The 12,457-nt window shown below is 39.5% G+C and overlaps 1 pseudogene; it reads right to left on the reverse strand.

Annotated features, from left to right (window-relative positions):
- Nucleotides 1-7,211: 7,211 nt before the first annotated feature.
- Nucleotides 7,212-8,605, reverse strand: LOC133976360 (zinc-binding protein A33-like; annotated as a pseudogene).
- Between the last annotated feature and the right edge of the window lie 3,852 nt (nt 8,606-12,457).

A 12,457-nucleotide genomic window follows, 5' to 3' on the forward strand; every position in this document is an offset into this window, starting at 1 on the left:
ATAGACTTGGGTTTGCTGTTTTTTTTTTTTCAAATGTTAAACAGATGAACATTCACACACTGGTGAGCAGAGCTGACATCTGAAGTAATACCCTCAGATCTCTGTAACGGACGCTGTGGATACATGCTGTGATTATAGACATGTTAGCTGTCATGAAGATTACAGACTGTACATCAGTCTCTGTCTGACTGTGTGTTGTTGAGACTTGAGTTCGGTTGTGCAGAGCTCTACTGTATTTATGCCTGTTCAGTGAGGGTATCTGTATGCGTCATTTGTGTCACATCAGGCGTTCAAATCTCAGTGAGCGGCTCTCTGACAGCCAAATGTGTCTCCGTTCTACGACATCTGCATTAATTATACAGATGTGTGCAGATAAACAGACTGCAAGGAGTGACGGTGCCTGAAAAAGCAGGTGGAGGATGTAATGCTGTAGGAACCTCCCCTCACAAGGTCCTACACTGCTGATATGGGTTGGAACAAATTTCTGTGCAGGTATAATTTTGATAAATTGATCATATATTGGAAATCTAAATATCAAAGCATTTCCACTGAATCTTATAGCCCAAAATATATAAAATATGTTTTCCTGTACCTGATGTTTTTTTGTGCTTCTGTGAAGATTGATATATGTTGTAAATGTCAAAGTTACTTTTCATCTGTACTGAAACGTCTCCCTCTGGCTATTAATGCACAAGCTTAAAAGGAACTTTAAAACAGCTTTCATAAATACATGTGATGCACATTATGAGCTATGAGCAGAAAATGCAGTGTATTCCTCTGAGGCTGAATAAGTCTGAATAAGTCAGTGTCATTGAATCTTCAGTGGTGTTCTTTGTTTGAAGTTGCATCGTGTTGTTTTTGTGCACACTCCCTGTGATCTGCATCAAAGACTGAGATTACCAGGCAGCATTAGACGCATTACCTCTTATGTATAACTTCCTTTTTTCCCCCATCTTTGTATATTCTCTTTTCAAGTTCAGAATCACATCTCCTCATATTTGCTTACCAAAAACTGCTTTCAGAAGTCTCTTTTCTTTCTCCTCAGCTCATTTCTATTTTACAATGATCTTTCACAGCTTATGTTTGGACACTCTCAAGGTGGAAACCTGCTCCATGAATTATCTTTGCAAAACTTTAGTTTCAATGTGTATTATGTTGCAGCGGTATGAATGACACTGCATGCCAGCTATGTTTTCTATACTTGAATGCACTTGAATGGACACATACTGCTCTTTTAAAAAATATGTGTATCCATTTAAAGTTCCAGATAATCAGAAACTAAATGATACAAACAAACTGTTTCATTAGATGAAAAGCTGAACTTCTTTTAATACACAGCAAACAATGCAGCTTCAAGACCTTATTGATGCATTTTTAATATTGTTTTCAAGCACTTGTTGTTTTATTAAGGAACCGTAAGCCAGTTATGAATATAAAGCAGGTTGTAGGCGTCATTGGGCAAAGTCGTCTATTCAAAGCCTTTTTAACAACATCTTATTAGGTGGTTTATGATCGTGTACACCGCCCATGTAAAACAAAAAATCTGACATGGGAGCAGGTGGCTGCATCATTGCAAGATATTGTGTAATATCAATAAAAAGCAGCACAAACACATTCAAGCTGTGTCTGCAGGAGACACAATTTGAAATAAACTGTAGTGTTATTCAGCAAAAAAATCCAATTCTGAGCTAATGGAGGAGACGGAGCTCACACCTGGTTTTTGATATCAACACCAAAGGAGGAGATCGTGAGCTCGGCAAACCGCAAATATAAGCAAACCTTGTAACGTGACAAATGGAAGATGAGTTTTACCGATCACAGATGCACCGTTGAGAAGTGGATTAGGATGCAGGAGTGGTTGGAGATTTGTATGTTTTTTTTGTTTTTTTTTGCAGTAAAGCTGTCACCACAGAGCTCTTCAAGTCCTGACAGATTATATATTTTTAGTGTTGTGCACACAGGATAAACAACTTATCCTTTGGGACTCTTGGGATCCATGAATTCAGGCTTATTATAACCACTGTCAAACCTACAGAAAGTAAATGTTTGACACTACAATGATTTGGGGAAGTTACAAAGTGGAATCAGATTTGTTTGTGTTTTACATGCTTGAAAAAAATCCATGTATAGAATTTGTAGTATATGTGTGTAGGACTATACAATACTTGCACGTTTGCACACATTATTACACACACACACACACACACACACACACACACACACACACACACACACACACACACACACACACACACACACACACACACACACACACACACACACACACACACACACACACACACACACATACACACACACACACACACACACACACACACACACCCTTCCTCATACCAGCGACCTTGCATGACTGTCTGAACAGCTACAAGACCTTGAATGCCACGCAGCCCGTCAGATCAATACATTTATTAATGAGCGCTGATGACTGCGGCCTGTTCGCCTTGAAACTCATAAGCAGGTCATTGTGTATTCGTGACCTCGGTGGATTCTTAATTCATACAAGCACAGCAAGTATCAAACTGTGTCTTCCACCTCCCACGACATCGCTGAATAATTAAAGCCGGCTTTCCAAGATGAACACTTGTATGGAGGGAGGAGAGCGGGGGGAGAACAAGCTGCATGGGGAAGGGTGAAGGGGCTCTGGGTGGAGGTGAGGAGGCAGGTGGGGGGGTCGCTATTATAAAGTTTTCATCTTCTTTTCAGTTTCTAAAGTGGATTAATTTGTGTGTTTTTCTCCACAAAGAGCATGATTTATTCAGACAGAGGGATGTATGAGAGAGAGCAGGAGACCTTGCTAATGTCAGTTACTTTGAAAATGAGACTAAAGAGAACATCATGAACGGATCGCTGTAGCTGCTTAGACGGTTTATGACTTCTTTTGCCAGATAGCCACCTAAAAACGGGTAAGGTGTACAAAAAATAAACAGTAAACAATTCTTAGTTTTAATGAGGAAGTTAAATTATTGTTGCACATAATAAAATATAATCACGGTAACTAAAGAGTTTGACTTACTAAATCAAAATTCTGAGATAGTAATGATGATTATTTCTTTTTTTTTATCATGCATATCTTTTCATAAATTGTACTTTTCTTTTCAAGTGAAAATGGACTTCCATATTAAGCACCTAAGAGCACAGAGCTAAAGATTAATAAGTGATAACAACTATCCAATACTGCTTTTATATTCTTCATGCAAGTCTTCTAATGAGAGGGCCATTTTAGTCTCACTTTAATTAATTCCGCATCTTGTTCTTGTTGGCTGTGTCCTTGTTGGGGGTAAGAAGTATTTTGTTTTATTTTGCTCTTAACAGTCGGTAGTGTGTCGGCCCCTCTGCTTTGCTGCTCTTGTTATTGCTGTGTTCTGTCTGCAGGGGCAGGTTCCTCATTAGCTGGTCTGGCACACTGATCAGCAGGATGGGACACACCTGGACCCGGTGCACCCCATGTATAAAGCCAGAGAAGCTGCCAGTCCACTCTCTCTTCTCTCTGACATGCTCCTGTGTTGCTTTCTTTGTTGTTTTACTTTATTTCACAATACAACAACCAAAAAAGAAAATAAAAAAAGCTCCTGCACACTGTCTCGCTCACTTATATGTGCTTTAATAAGTCACAACATTTCGGTTTATTAGACCTTCATCAGCCACGAGAGACCGAAACGTTGTTACTTATTAAAGCAAACACAAGTGAGCGAGACAGTGTGCAGGAGCTTTTTCATTGTTTTGATTGCACATTCCTCCTACGCACATGTCAGTACTCAGGTGTGCAGAGATTCCTTTCTTTCTTTTTTTGGAGAAACCATACAACAACCACACACCACACGCTCACTCATCCACTCCCTACATGACTGGTTTTACAGACTAACCCTAACTATCTGTTGTTTTCTGTTAATTTTGACTACTTTATTTGGATTAAATTAACTTTTGCACTGTTGAATACCCATGTGCCACAGTCAAGAGCCAGGCTGTGACAGTAATACATAACATATTAATCTCAGGCGATACAGAAGCTGTGGTGGTGTTGACTAGGAGGGTAGCAAGTTGCTTGAAAGAGTGCTCCATCGATTTAAGAGTGCACTTATAACACTGTTGGACTCAAGATGAAGAAAAGGGTCCAAAAGAACAAAAGTGTTCAATATCGATGCAGCAGAACCAGTGATGTCTATAGCAGTAATAGTAGGGTAGTAGTGGTCTTTTTTTTTTTTTTTTTTTACACCATGCATTCATCTTTTGTTCACATCTGGCTCTTATATTACCTAAAAAGCAACTTTGCTACTGACAGATCTGACAGAAACAAGCCTCAACAACTTTGAAGCCAATTTGATATAGTAGACAAATCCTGTAATTACAAAGTACGGGTCCATCACATGATGCACACTGGCCCAAAAAGCATTTTAACTACAACACAATAATTGGAAAAAGAGCAGCTGTAAAACAGAGAATATATTTTTCTGAGCATCACAACCTCTGCAATATAGCTTGTTTTACCATCAGAATGCCGGAGAAGGACTCCAGTGAACATGTTTGAGAAGCACGCAGTAACATGGTGGAGTCCCAGTAGACCTTCATGCACCATGAGCAATTTTCATTAATGGGCACCAACCTTGAAAACGATATCCAGTTCTACTCAATACATTCATGGTCAGATATTCATGTGTGCTATGCTGATAGCTGCAAGTCTAGCCTTGAGCCGTTAGTCTCAGTAGAGATGAAGAGCGGGCTATAGAGGTTTGATAACCTCACTTATTTTTAACTCTACACTGCCAGATTTAAAAAAAGAAACTTTAAACAAACATACAAACATACTTGTACTTTCTCCATCACTCTCTCCAAGCTCTAAAACTGCCCAAACTATCTACAAAAGTGGAGCAACATGTCAGTAGTCTGGCCGGATAAATGTGATACATAACAAATGGGTACTGCAAACTAACACAGTTCAGGATTCAACCAGGAGTTGTTTTGTTTTTCTTCCTCTGTTTGGCTTTGGTTTTAAATTTAATTGACTCAGTAGCATGTTTTATTCAGACGGAGGGAGAACAGCAGGATGGACCCAGGCAGTCGGAGCTCTGTGCTGATGTGTCAGACTTACACAGCGTATTGTTCAGATCAGGGACTCCACTGCTGAACCACCGGCAAAACTGAGGACAAAATGGTGGATTTTGTATCTTAAAGAATAAATGCAGTCACACTGGATGATGTGAGAAGGGATTTGATGTTCGATTTAAAAAAAAAAACCCTGTTATTGTTGTTGGAAAGACTCAGCTTTTGTTGCAAGACTTGAGAAACCAACCTTGAACGCAATTTTTGACCTCAGCCAAAACTAGCAGTTGGTCTTGCCCTGTTGAAAGAAGAGGAAAAAGCTCACGAGAGTGCTAATGATGCTCTTTTATAGAGCGGGTTTTACTTGGATAAAGGAGGTTAAAAAAAGTGAATCATGCAACACAGTAAGTAAAGATAACTTCCTCCACTTTTGATTCTCCTGCCCTCCATTCCCCTCAAAGGTGCTGAAGGCTTGTTATCTGTCAAAGGTGTAAATTTGCAGGTCAGAGTTCACCATAATTGAATGAAAAGTCTTCATTGCATCATTCCTGGTGGTGAATCCATTGCATGGGACTGAATTTGGTGTAAAATCAGTCCTTTTATTAAGTTCAGGTTTGAAAGCTCAAGGTTACAAATCAGTAAATGTCCATAGTGGAAAATAAAAAAAACGTCGTAAAAACCTGAAGCACTGCATGATACCATTTGTAGGGAAGAAATATTTCTTTACCTGTTGCTGTAACTTATCTCTGACCCTCCCAAATGGTGGAGAAACCAGTCCTGTAATTGGTGGGAACTTTCCTATTCACATACTCAGGCACACAGCGGGGCGGAAAAAGCTGCGGTTGATGTCGACAGTGATTACAGCTGCAAGTTAAATCTCCCGAGCTGCCAACAGACTTAACCCGAAGCTCTCCGTGGGCCGTCTTCACCTTTTAACAGCCGGCCTGCTGCCTGTAATGCAACCTGACAGGGATGAGCAGACAAGGAGAGGAGGACAAGTCTTTCTAATACACCCAAGTTTTATTTTCATGGTATTAATATTGGTTAACAAGCTTACTTTCTACAGACTACTGCTAAATGAATGTATAAGGATTGCCCTGCACTTTTTAAAACAACTGTTACAAAGTGCTTTAACAAACAAGAACAAGGAAAGGAAAGCAGGGAAACAATCACATAGAAGCTCAACATTAACAAATGGAACCATTAGCAAAATCCATAACCCTAACCCAAGTAAGTTTTGAGACACAATTCAAAAGAAGTGAATTTTCTAGTCTAAGTTCCTCATAAGAGGATCTCAAGCTGTGTGCAGGTGAGTAATGATTATCATAATAAGAATAATAATGTCCTGAACATAGCCAAAGCTCAACTTAATATTTTTCTTTCTTTAGAGAGGAAAACATTTGCCTCGAGCAAAAAAAATAATAGAACAAATTACTGCAGCATGCACAAACAGACAAGTAAATAATAAACTAGAGTCATTTAAAATCAGGGAAGTGGGCTGTCTCCCTTTTGTCTTACTTGCAGAAGTTAAACAAAATGCAGATACAGTTTTAACAAACATTTGGAGTAACCATAAGTGAAATGTCACAATCATGACCCAACTTGTACTACATATGAACACATTTTATCGATGCCATATGGAGTTATAACCAATATTTTAGTTTCACTTGACAATCTGACTACTTTTGTTCCTTTCGGACTGTTAGTACAATATTATGATTACTGATAATAATGAATAATGATGGCCATAAAAAAATACTTTGTACACGTTCATTCATCCTAATGTATGCAGAGAAAGACTGTTGTACTGTAACGTCTTTGATCAAAATGCTTTGTAAAAACAAAGAGTTTCATTCCAGGGTTTGGTGACTGGTTGAACATGACCATCTGCCAACTTTACATATTTTAGATCAAGTTTTAGATAAGGATCACGCCTAATGTGTCAATTGTGCTTCTACAAGACGTGGTAAACTCAGGCCATGAACGACACTTTAATAATAACTTCTTTCTGTGACTTTTGATTTTTCTCTGTAACCAGTCGGCAAATGGAAAATGTATTTGTAAATTGCAAGAACAACAAAATAAGAAACAATTGGTAATGATGTACATCAACCGTCACATAATAACCATCATCTTTCTGTCTAATTGTACGGTTACATATTTATGTTTGCGGTTATATGGAAAGGCAACGGTAGAATCCTCAGTGTGTGTGCGTTAACAGTGTTAAAGTATGGAAAAAGCCTCTCAGTGAAAGTGTGTGTGAAGGTGTGAATGTGTGTGTCAGTATCAGGATCGGAGAATGACAGTTTTCCGTTGTTCCAGTCCAGATGAACTCTGATCCTCTGCAGCTTCTGCTTCTTCTTCGTCTTCACTGAGAGAACAGTGGTGGGATCTGAATCAGAGCCTGCTGTGTATTCACCATCACAGAACACGATTTTGAATAATTGAGACAGTTTGCCTGACTTCCTCAAGCCAGACTCCGCTAACACTCCCAGTGCCCAGACCGGACTCTCTCCTACCTTAACAGTCCAGCTGTGAGTCCCTGAGTTAAAGCCCTCAGAGCCCAGAGATAAATCCCCTCTGGGTTTTCAGGAAGCTCCTGTCTCTCTCCACGTCTCACACTGGTCAGATCTTCAGACAGGATGAGGTCTGGATGAGCAGTGTTTGGATCCAGAATCACAGGAGTGTAGGAGACCACCTCCTTCATCTTGTTCCAGATGTTGTAGGTCAGGTTGCCCAGGTGTTTGGCCACGTCTATCAGAGCTCCTGAGACCAGCTCTGGATCATCCAGCAGGGGGCGCTGCTGGACTCTTTTCACTACAGCCTTGTAGTTCTGCAGGAATGAAACGTCTTCAGCTCTCAGCTCCTCCTCTGTGACTCTGATTGTGTCTGAAAGAACTGCTATCTCTCTGCTCAGAACCTCAATCTTGTACTTCATCATCTGACTCTTCTGCTCCTCTTCATCCCTCAGAGCAGAGATCCTGGCCTCCTCTTCCTCTTGTAGAAACTGGTGAAGCTTCTTAAACTGCTCCTTAATCTGTGTCTCTGTGTCTCTGGCCTGGACCTTAATGTGTTTTGTTGTTTGATCACAATTGTGTTTAACTTTTTTGAAGACTTTCAGTTTCTCCTGTAAGGGCTTCAGGGATTTCTGGAGTTCTTCTTTGTGATCCTGTGCAGCTTCATCGATGGGTCTGAATTTGTGGTTGTTGTGTGTTTTTGAATCTCTGCAGACAGAACAAACTAGCTGCTGATGGTCCAGACAGAAGAGTTTGAGTCTCTCAGAGTGCAGACTGCAGACAGGCTCAGGCCTTGCTGAAGATTTCTGTTCTCTCTCCAGTAAGAAGGCCTCACACAGGTTCTTTAACGCCAAGTTACGAGGTGGATCACTCAGTAAAGGTGCTCTCTTACAAAGTGGACACTCCTTTTTCACTGTCCACCAGTTCTGCAGACAGTCTTTACAGAAGCTGTGGCTGCATGTCAGGACAACAGGATTTGTGAAGATGTCTGTGCAGATGGGACAGGAGAGATCCTCTGATCGGGAAGACATTTTCTCTCTGGGTAAACATGAAAACACAGCAGGTGTACAGATACAATTAAAAGTGCAACAATCTGTCAGCTTACATTCTCTATATTTGATTTCTGAAAGTACTTTCTCTGTTAGTGCCAATTAACTATTCCAGTACTCACTGTATCCTCAGTGTTTCTTCCTGTAGCTCTTATTCCTTAGTGAACGTCTTGGTTTTACCTTGACAGTGAATTTAATCGTATCTTAATGTCTGTCTCTTCTCAGTGGAAGAACAACAATGTGCACTTCTTGGTTTGTCTCAGATCAAGTTAATCAGGTAAGAGGTGGAGCCTTGCCCTAACCTGTTGTTCAACGGTTGACGTTCTCCTATTGGTTAGACCCTGCGGAAACTATCTGAACTGCAGTAAGAAAGCCATCTCTTACTAAACAGAATCTTTTTTTTTTTCTTTTCTGTGTCCACAATGTCTGCAGACTGGTGGCTACATGTCAGGACAATATTTAAAGATGTCATGGCGGACAGGACCAGGATCAGAAAGTCATTTTCTCTCTGAGTGTAGATAGAAACTGAACTGGAAAGTGAGTCAATTCAAGTATTGTACTCCAGTACTCCACTATGCCCAGTATACTGTGGCAGTTATGAATTTTTATTCTGATGGCAAATCTTATTGTGTCTTGGCATCTTTATCTCATCTCAGTGAAACAAAAATAACCTGTATTTCTTGCTGTTCCTCAGGTGAGCCAGGTAAGGGGTGGAGCTGATGAGAGGCTGAACCTAAAGGTCTCTGTAAGGCTGTCATCACCTGTAACAGCCAGCTTCCTACCCATAATGCAAAATGAAAGGGAAAAGCTGACAAGGAGAGGAGGACAAATCTTTCCAATACACCCACATTTTATTTCCATGGTTACTTACTTTCTACAGACTGCAAAGTAAATGTACAAAGATTGCCTTTTTAGAATGAAATATGTTAAATAATGACCTCTGTGTCATATGTAATGTGAACATAGCCAAAGCTCAAACTTTTTAGCATTTCAAATTAATAGACCAAATGTCCTACAGCATGTACAAACAGCAGTAATTAACAACCAGAGAAATGGACTGACTCCTTTTATATTAATATTAATTCATATTTTTACCAAACATTTGGAAGTAACAACAAGTAAGTGGCTGAATGTAAGAACAACAGGATGTGTGAAGATTTCTGTGCAGATGGGACAGGAGGGATCCTCTTCTGATTGGGAAGACATTTTCTCTCTGAGTGAAGATAGAAACACAGCAGGTGTACAGATAAAACTAAAAGTGCAATAATCTGTCAGCTTACATTCTCTATATTTGATTTCTGAAAGTATTTTCTCTATAAGCTCCAATGAACTTTCCCAGTACTCACTGCATCCTCAGTGTTTCTTCCTGTAGCTCTTATTCCTCAGTCAACGTCTCAGTGTTACCTTGACAGTGAATCTAATCGTCTCTTAGTGTCCGTGTCTCTTCTCAGTGGAAGAACAACAATGTGCACTTCTTGGTTTGTCTCAGATCAAGTGAATCAAGTAAGAGGTGGAGCTTCATCCTAACGTGTTGTTCAAGGGTTGACGTTCTCCTATTGGTCAGACCCTGCGGAAACTATCTGATGTCTCTGCAGTAAGAAAGCCATCTCTTACTAAACAGAATCTCTTTTTACATGTTTCTGTGTCCACAATGTCTGCAGACTGGTGGACATGTCAGGACAACAGGATATTTAAGGATGTCATGGCAGACTTACTCTTACTAAATAGAATCTCTTTTTATTTGTTTAGAATGTGTAGATAGAAACTGAACTAGAGAGTGAGTCAATGAAAGTATTGCCCAACCCCATTACCAGTACCAGTATGCTCAGTATTCTATCTTTTTAGATGATCTGACAGATGTAGGCCTCACATACAGTTCACTTATAGTTATCAGGGTTTGACCTTTTCTAATTGATACTTGTCTGTTGGTTTTAGCTTGTAATGTTAAACACTTTTAAATTTAAATTATTATCCCAGCTTTTAGGGTCATCGCTATCATCAGCTCCTATTCCTTAACCACACTGTAAGGACAGACACTCACAGGAGACTGTTTTACACATTGAGTTTTGTAACACATTCTTCTTCTTATTTGTCTTTTTACACGTAAACATAAGCCACACAGGATGACATCAAACTCAAATGGCCCAAACCTTCTCCATTCAAACACAAATCTTTAAAAATATCAATTATTATTCCTCTATACGACTCAAACACATTCCCTCATATTCTAACAAGCCATATCATTTCAAACAAAATAAACCTGTTACTAAAAAAATGGTTCTTAAAGGAACATTTGGATAATCAACTAATAAAAAGTAAACACATAAACAATGAACTACTGTTTTAATATAAGGTTCAACCAACCTGCATACACATATGGCATCACAAATGCTCAGTATCCTCCACCCTCACAAAAATATTTCAAATGTTTTGACCTGCTGCACCAAGTGTTGTTGTTTATTTATTAATTAGTTTCAGTCTCCACATTTATGTAAGGAACAAATATTTATGGAGTAAATTCAACTACAATCCCATTGAAAGTTAGACAAAAAGTGGCAAAAAAAACACAGCTGGGACAAAAAAGCAACAACAAAAAAAGATGTAACCATAGCAACTGTATATATCAATAGACCAAGAAGACTGTGGACATAAAAATGAAAAATGCACAGAGAAAAATACTCTCAAATAACTTGAAATAAATGAAAACAGACTCAAACTCTAGCTGGATTAAAATCTGTAACCTTAAATTCTCTCAGCATGTGACTCCGTCTGCTGAGCCATGGGAAACACCCACACGAGAAGTTATTACCGATATAACCTATTGATCTGTGCGCGTTATCATTTGTCAGGACGGTGGCTGGCATTGATGAGGCTTCACGAGCGGCTGCTGGAGCTGCCGGGTATCGATCCGCCCCTGTCATCTAATTGAATACACACACTCCTGGGTATTGATAACGAAGAGCTATAATTTGATACAACAATGCCGGCTATCGATCAGTGAATCTGATGATGTTATCAAGCAGTGGGGAGTATTGATAAATGTGATAGGAGGGGATTATTGATCAGTAGTCTGCAAGTTCAACACGATGAGGTCAACAGAAGGGGGATCTGACAGTAAAAACAGTAAACTATGTGAATGTGTGTGTTTTAAAGTCATCCCTCTTGCTGCTGGGACCTCTGTTTCATGCTCTGGTGCAGTATAATGCTGTAAATGATACTCTGAATGGCATCAAATGGCAGTGTGAAACGCCTGCTGTCATAGCCTCCTCCTCCTGATTGTATAACACTGTCTCCCCAGTCAGTCAAACTCAGACCATTAGCCTGTGCACAGACTTTTTAAAAATGAATAAAATAGAAATATATACTTTCAGTCAGTCATGCTGGTGACAGGCGACTGAAATATGTCTCAAATGCCTCCTGTGTATAGAAAAAGCCTTTTTTAAGCGTTGAAACGGCATCTGCATGATAATAAAATGGCATCTGTTAGCATCCAAAGAAGGTTAACTGATAATATTTATTATGATACTCAAGTGGAATATTAAATCTATATTAACAAGGATTTTGCAGAAAGTAAATGTGGGTCCATACTTGCATGTAACCTCACTAGGTACTCAAAAAGAATGAAATGAAAGCAATTTAAAACCACATGAACAAACTCGGCTGGTTACTGGTTACCAAGGTGCTGAATAATAACTGGTTCAAACTTACAACACAAGGTAGTTGGTAAACAACCCATGAACCAACCCTCACCTCACCTCCCTTTCTATGAAAGAATAGCAATTACATTTACCCACAAACAAACATCCTCTTATTGTCAACCTTTGCACATACATC

Source organism: Scomber scombrus, chromosome 3 (assembly GCF_963691925.1).
Source record: "Scomber scombrus chromosome 3, fScoSco1.1, whole genome shotgun sequence".
In the NCBI taxonomy this organism is placed as follows: Eukaryota; Metazoa; Chordata; class Actinopteri; order Scombriformes; family Scombridae; genus Scomber; species Scomber scombrus.